This window comes from Hydra vulgaris, chromosome 13 (genome assembly GCF_038396675.1).
Source record: "Hydra vulgaris chromosome 13, alternate assembly HydraT2T_AEP".
NCBI lineage: Eukaryota > Metazoa > Cnidaria > Hydrozoa > Anthoathecata > Hydridae > Hydra > Hydra vulgaris.
The window spans coordinates 4,070,223-4,078,495 of NC_088932.1; the positions used below are offsets into that span (position 1 = coordinate 4,070,223).

General features: G+C 27.7%; 1 long non-coding RNA gene across 2 annotated transcripts in view; it reads right to left on the reverse strand.

Annotated features, from left to right (window-relative positions):
- The window catches only part of LOC136090236 (uncharacterized), a 38,387-nt gene extending 31,049 nt beyond the window's left edge, over nucleotides 1-7,338 (reverse strand). The window contains exon 1 of one of the 2 annotated variants that reach the window (XR_010643279.1): nucleotides 7,207-7,338. This is a non-coding gene — a long non-coding RNA (uncharacterized LOC136090236). The remainder of the gene's footprint in view (nucleotides 1-7,206) is intronic. The other variant, XR_010643278.1, reaches the window with a different exon arrangement.
- Between the last annotated feature and the right edge of the window lie 935 nt (nucleotides 7,339-8,273).

Sequence of the window (8,273 nt, forward strand, 5' to 3'; positions counted from 1 at the left end):
TAATGATAACTGGTACATATGTTATGAGATTTACAAAGCATTGCTAGATCGTAATACTAATTGTATTGGCGCATTAAGCATTAATCACAAACATTTTTTCACAAGATAAAAAGAATTCTAAGAATCTTAAAATTAGTGATATTTTAGTACAATATGATACAAAAACAAATATAATCTGTACCAAATGGCAAGATAAAAGAAATATGCATATGCTGAATACCTATGTTCCAATTAATATAGCCACTGTTAAAAGGTAAAGAAAATACTGGACTTTCCAATATAGGAATGAGACTTCTAGCATCAACGCAAAGGTTAACAACATACAAATACCGAAAGAAAAAGAGTAAAAAAGTGGTATAAAAAGATTTTCATGCACCTAATTAGTTTGTGTGCATTTGATGCAAATATTATAAAAAACAAGTTATCACCTAATATAACAACTTTATAGTATAGAGAATCAATTATTTAAGAGAGTATTGTTAAATATATTAAATCAGAGGGGAAAAAAGGACTCATATATTACCTTCTCCTTTACGATTAACAGAACTTTATTTCATTGAAAGTATTCCAGCTACAGGGAAAATTGTCAAACCGAAAGTGCGTTGTATGCTCTGAGAACAAAGTAAGATCAAAGACAAGATATATTTGTATGAACTGTTATGTTGGTTTGTGTGCTGTCAGCAAATTTGGTTCCTCTTCAACATTTATATGTAAAAAAACTCAAACTTTTTTTTTTTAATTATCGTTTTTTTTTCTGAAAAAAAAAACCCGTTTACAATTCACGGCGCACTATACGACAAAAAGTAAGCAACTTAAAAGCAACATAAACAAATATATTTTGCTAAAATAGAGAATGTAATTTTTAATTCTACGCCACAGTTAAGGGGATATATATATATACATACATATATACATATATATATATATATATATATATATATATATATATATATATATTATATATATATATATATATATATATATATATATATATATATATATATATATATATATATATATATATATATATATTAGTAGTAGAATATCACTTAACAAAAATTTTTTCCGTTTAACACTGTGTTTCATAAACAAAGATTCATCAGAAATGGATGATCAAATTAATAAAACTTCAATTTATACCAAAAATTAAATTACAGGAAGTTGCAAATGTCTTAACTACTGTAAATTTTCACACATTTGTGGAATTTGCTGACACTATTATAAAAAGAATTCTTTAGAAATGATTACTTATGCTATTTTTTTTAAATGTTTTTTTAAAAAGGGTAGTTAATGTAAATATTATTTGAACTCATTTATTTTTATAGTTTTTTAGGAGAAACTTATTTTCGTGCCTACATTTAGAAATTAATTCCGATCTTTTGTTTAATAAGCATTCTTGATTTGCATGTGTAATTATTTCAAATTTTTCTTGTAGGCATAGTATGCATTTTTTGGAAATATTGTTATATGCAGGCGCTGTTTTAAGGATAGACCAATTCAGTATAAAATCATCAATATTTTTTTCTTTTAATTCCCATATATATTTTGACAGCATGGTGTCTTTTGAATACTTTTTATTCTTGAAAGATTGCTTATGATTGGCAAAACGTTTTTTCCATTCACCCTCTGTTATGCCAATATATTGTTTATCAGGTACATTCTTAGAGGAAACAACACATTTATATACCACATTTTTTGATAAACAACTTCCACTCATTGGACAATTGATTTTTTGTTTACAATTACAATTTTCTGTAGTTTTTCCATTTAGGATTTCTTTTTTGTTTAACAAAGCCTTATTGTGACCATTTATAATTCTTTCCATATTTTTTGTGCAACTGTAGCTAACTACTATTGCTAAAAAAATAAACCTTGATAATAGAATCGAATCAACTGCCCCTGCCCAAGCCTTCGTAACACTAAAAGACCATAAACCAAATTTTCAAAACAAACTTCCTTGTAGATTATTGGTTCCCTCAAAAAGTGAGATTGGACATGTAAGCAAAATTAAATTGGACAAAATTAATAATATTCTTAGAAATAAATTAAATTTGCAACAGTGGAAAAATACCACTGATGTTATAAATTGGTTCTCCATAATCGAAAATAAAAATGACTGTACATTTATTCAATTTGACATTAATGATTTTTACCCCTCAATAACCGCAGATATTTTAGATAAGACTATTGAATTTGCAAAAAGCCACACAGCTATTCCTGATGACACAATCCGTATAATAAAACATTGTAGAAAAACCTTACTTTATTTTAATAAGGAAACTTGGAAAAAGAAAAACATACATGACTGCTTTGATGTAACAATGGGCTGTTATGACGGAGCAGAAATTTGTGAATTTGTTGGACTATATATTTTAGATTTGTTAAGTAAAATAATCAATATAAAAGATTTAGGCCTTTATCGCGAAGATGGTTTAATAGTAATGCATAGAAAATCTGGTCCACAGCTCGACAAAATTAGAAAAGATATTATAAAAATTTTTGAAAATATCGGCTTTCAAATCAAAATAAACATAAATTTAAAAATTGTGAATTTTCTTGATGTCACATTTAACCTCTCTGAAAATTCTTATAAGCTTTTCAAAAAACCAAACGATGAACTATTACATATTAATATATAATAGTTCAATATATATTTTGATATATATATATATATTTATATATATATATATCAAAATAGAGAGTTATCTTAGAAAAAAATTTCTAAACACTAAAACACTAATCTGCTAACCCAAGATAACTCTTGGTTATGGTTGAATAAAAAAAATAATTATATATATGCACACACATACACATTTAAAACACATATTTACATATAATATATATGGGTTATTGGTTCTATTGTTCTTAACGATGTTAGTGTTTACTTTCTAGCCTATTTTATTATTATTAGGAGATATTTTTAAAACGTATTTTAAGATCTGATAAAACAAATAACTTTATGATATATAAAAAAAACTTTTTGCAATATAAACTCAAATGTAGACAAAAATTGAATGTTTTAAAATTTTAAAATTTTGATTCATGATGAGTGATATGTAGGCTGTAATATAATAACTCTTTTTGACTTCAACAACAATACCTTAAAAAACAAAAGTTAACTTCACAGGTTTTACTAAACAGCAATGAGATTTTAGTTTTAAAACTCAAATAAAAGTTTAGTTAAAATTTATTATGTGTACAAAACATAAAATTTACTATGTATACAATACGATTAATGTATAAACAGCTAATAAATAACTATCAATCATTTCATTAGTAAATTTAAACCAAATCCTAATTAGAGAATTGCACGAAACTTAATTTTTTATTCCGTCATAACCAAGAGTCATCTCGGGTTGGCAGATTAGTGTTTTAGATATTTAGATAAGATATTTTCTGACATAACCCTATATTTCGATTGGATGTAAAAATTTAATTATAATTATTGGAAATATGTCCATTACATATCTTATGCAATTCAATTAGGTTCTAATCAGAGTTGTTAACAAGGCCAAAAGTAGCTAGACCAAGGGCAAGGCTACATGTTACAAGGCCAAGGCCAAAAATTACTAGGAAAAGGCCAAGGCCAAAAGTTTTAAGGTCATGGTCAAAATTTAGAATTTTAAAATCAAGGCCAATGCAAATATTTTTAAGACCAAACGTTTCAATTTTTGCCTTACGTTAAGGCCAATTATTAACAAAACTGTAAGTGGCAAGTGCTGTGACAATAAAACCACATTTTGTAAAAATAGACCAAGGTTATGCACAGAATTCAACGATATCAATAAGAAAATAACTATTTTTTTTTAAGGCCGAGGCCAAAACAATTAAGGCTAAGCTTACCATAATTTTGAATTTGTAAACCGGGACAGGCAGGGGTTGCGGTGGTGGAGGGAGGGGAAGGGGATAAAGAGAGGGTTTGTTAAGAAAGAGGTATTGGTGTACTGGGTGTGTGTGTGGGGGGTGGGGGAAGAGGAGGGGGTGATGCATAAATGACCAGAGAGGGATGAGGGGGAGAAAAATAGTGTTTCTTTGTGCTTCAAATAACATGGCACCCTGTAACTAGGTTTCATGAAAATCTTTATATAAAAAAAGAAGAGCTTAATTGCTCCATTACTCAGCTGCTTACTGTTATTATACGAGTTATACTTTTCAGTAGAATATACTTTTTCAAACAAGTTATAATTTTTCATAAAAAAGTGAGCATGTAATGCCAAAGTTCAACTTGCAGTACACTAATGCACGTACCGTGAACTCCTACAAAAGGCCTCGGCCATCTGACCAAATGTTTTATATGATTGAAAAAATACGCTCTACAGGTGTAGATGTTTTTTTCAATCATATAATGTATTCCATAACTTTTACCAGATTAGGTACATCAATGTCTTTTTTTTGAAAATACTTGAATAATTGAACCCATTTGTCAACATAAGCGGTTTGGATTTTAAATGAACTCCATTCTTTCTTTTTTTTTATGCAAAAAATGTTTTTGGACTTGACATCTCACCAAAAAAACTGTCAATATTATTTTTTGTTGATCATCTGATAAAACATAAATATTGTTTATAGCTTCAACAGATTGTTCAATATACTCCCACTTCAGTATGTGATCAAGTCCAATCTATGCAAAAATCTCAATGTTTGTTGCATTTGATTGACTCTTTCCACAACTAATGCAGTTTTATTAAAATTATTTAGCTGTCCATGCACTAAATAGAAATATAACTCAAAAAATGCTTGCAAAGCACGTTAACTCAGTTACTCGAACTGTGTAGATATTAAAATACTTATATATTTGAACAGCAAGAGCTTCAATTTCAATTGGAAGACCATTCACAGCAGATTGAAAGTGTATTGTGCACAATATGAGCACCACAACCTATGCCATAATTATTAACATCAAGTTTTTGTTTGAGCCTGTTGTAAACATTTTTTTTACCTTTTCTATGTACTCCACCAAAATTTGTGTAGCAATTGTCAGAACAAAAAGCAGGGTTTTTTATTAACTTTATGAAGCTGCAATGTTGAAATTAGCTTATCAGTCACTATTTTAGATGTTTCACCATCAACAGATTCAAAATCCAGAAGTTTTACTTTGACACCTTCCAGTGGTAAAAAGTTTCTAACAACAACTGGTGATAGTTTTACTTCTTTCTATTTGATGTGTCATTAGAAAAACTTACAAATTGTGTCTTCTGTAAGCCATCAGGTAACTCTTTTACAGATAAAGGTGCCAGAAGATTTAAAATTATTGCTTCACATTTGGTTCTTGCAGCATTAAATTTATAGCATTAAATAAATCAAAAAACTTTGAGATTAGTTTTAAACTACAGTTAGATTTTTTAAAGCTAAAATTATGCAATGCTATATGAAAGGCAAATGTAGCCTCCTTCGCTGCAATAAATAAATTAAAAAATCCTTTAATAGATAAAGAACATGCTGTAGCCGAAACTCCAGCTTTGTGTTTGGTACACTTTATATGGCATAAAATTTAAACTTAAAAATTCTGTTAAACAATGCTGACAAAGCACTGTGTTATCCTCACCACTAATTTTTTTCACAAATGGGTAATCTTTTTGAAGTTCTTTTGTAAATTTCTTTTTAGCATATTAAACAAACAAAAAATCATGGCTTCTTAAATACATCCACTAATAAAGTTAACGGTAAGTGTTATTTAAGATGATTCACAATTAGACTTTGAATTCTTGGTAAAATGTAGACCTAGAAAGTAATTGTTAGTATTTGTATTAGTATCAAAATATTATGATTTTCGTAGTCTATGTTTTATTTAAAATTCAAAATCATGAATTTTGTTTGGAACAAATTGAAAATTTTTTTTTATTTTTTTACCGAAAAAGGGACAAAACAAAAACCGTTAAGACATTGGGACAAATGGCATAAAAAAGGGACAATCCCGGTCTAAACGGGACGTATAGTAAGCCTAATTAAGGCCAAGGCCAGCAGTTTCAAGACCAAGGCTAAGGCCTCAATTTTTGGCCTTAAGGCCAGGCCAAGGCTAAGGCTAAGGACTAACAACTCTGGTTCTAATACTTTTCTTAGTACGGCATACGAAACAAACATGTTTTGGACTAAACGGGGTAATAAATTTTACATCAATCGAAATCTGGAATCATCTCAGGGAATAGCTCATCCCAATGATATATTATATAAACTAGATGTCTAACTTACGGGATTTTATTGGACAAAAAATGAAGCCGCTTTTTTTGTTTATAACAATATTTTTTTGTTTATAGTCCGGCATTTGTAAAAAGGGCAAAAGCTGAAGCCGAAGTTTGGAATAAAAGTTAAAAGTGCAAGTCAAAAGCTCCCAATAAATTAAAGATAATTCAAAAATAAGTTTTAATAACAATTAAATACTTACAAAAGTTTTTTTATAAGCCTATTTTTATTAGAAAGTATTTTAATTCATAAAAATGCTTCAAAAGCGTCTGTCATTTTACTTTTCTATTCAAAATTTTAATCCTTTTTTAATCGAAAATAAATTAAGGAATCATAAATCATTATATTTTACAAGTATTCTAATTTCCGCTTAACACTTTTACATAAATAATATTTAAATTTAAAATATATTTACTTCATTTAAGAAAAGAAAAGTTAAAAATATTTGTTTACAATTTATACCGCCATTTGTAAAAAGGGCAAAAAGCGGCTTCACTTTTCGGATCGAAGTTAGACATCTAGTTTATATAATATATCATTGACTCATCCTAATTAGAGGCTATACTAAAGTATACTAAAATATACGGTTAAAGTCTGTAATTTAAAGTTATTGAACTTTTCCTTATCATAATTACGGACAAAATCATGTATAATGATGTGATTATTTTAAAAGTCTTAAAAGTATAGGTAAAAGACCGTAATTTATTGAAAACGGATTTTTTCCGTAACATAACGACGGAAAAAACCCGATAAATACTCCGAAGTTTTTTTACAGTGTATAAATAACATCAAAATTGTATATAAATAACATCAAAATTGAGCGCTCTTTCACAAACAAATTACTTTTCGTTTTAATATATGAAAACTTATCCTGGAGAGATCATTATTAAATATATTCGCTATAAAATCTCAAAAAATATTTATATAAAACCCGTCAAAGCTTAGACATCTTATGACGGAAATCACCTTGAAATCTAAATGATTGCTGACACAAATAAATATATAAAATTTATATTTTAAACTTACCGCAAAAATATTTACAACTTATATTCACCACCTTCTTTCCCCATTCAATTTTAACTAGAAGTGTAGAAACAATCCTTTTCTATCTTTTTCAAAAAATAGTAGTACAATTAAAGATTTCTTTTGCATTTTCCAAGATCAGAGAAAAGAAAAAAAATAAGAGATAAGGTGGCGGTTTGAAAATTCAAAATCTTTTTTGTCAATGGTAATCCGTGGATCATGAATATTTTTTCGCTGTTATTTTTTTTGCTTTTTTTAATCGAAGTAGTTCATTCATTAAGTTAATAACCTACAATAAGAAGACTTAAGGTGGTCCTCTACAGAAAAGGTTAACTTTTGATTGCAAAGAGTTTTTGATTTAATTTTTTTTACCAAAAATGTGGTTCTATAAACTATTTATAAAATCAATTTATAAAAAAAAAATGTCTCGATTACCCAATTATTTAAAAAATTAATGAAAAAAAATCCATTTTTGTGACAAGCTAGCAATCAAAATATTTATCGTATCAAGCTGAAAATTGGTGTATATACTCATTGAGGTGTATTAATCCGGATGAGAGAAGCATTTTATATTATTCACAGTATATAAAAAGTTACAATATTTGAAACAAACATAGAAAATTGGTGAACAAATGGCCAACATTAGTCTCATAAAAAAGTACTTTTCTTATTTTGTTTTAAATATCCTTCTCTCATCCAGATTCTTTTTAATTATGTGGAAAATCAAAAAAAAACTTAGATCAAAAGCTTAAACGAGTCCAAAATTATCATGTTTTAAAGATTTGTATTCTAGACAAAACTTTATTTTGAGGAAATGACAAATACATAAAACAAAAGAATAAAACCATAACAAAAGTTAAAAAAAAACATATCAAAACCCTCCAGGAATATATTTTAAGTTTTTATCTTCATTATCTCTGTCTAAGTAACCCTTTTTAATTGTTCTTAGTTGTTTCCTTCTCTTTTTACACGGTCAATGAACTTTTGGAGAGATCGCTTTACAGTTACTTTCTTCTTTTCATTAAGTTTTATAGAGGTAACATATCCTGTTAGTTGAAATTTATTTAGTA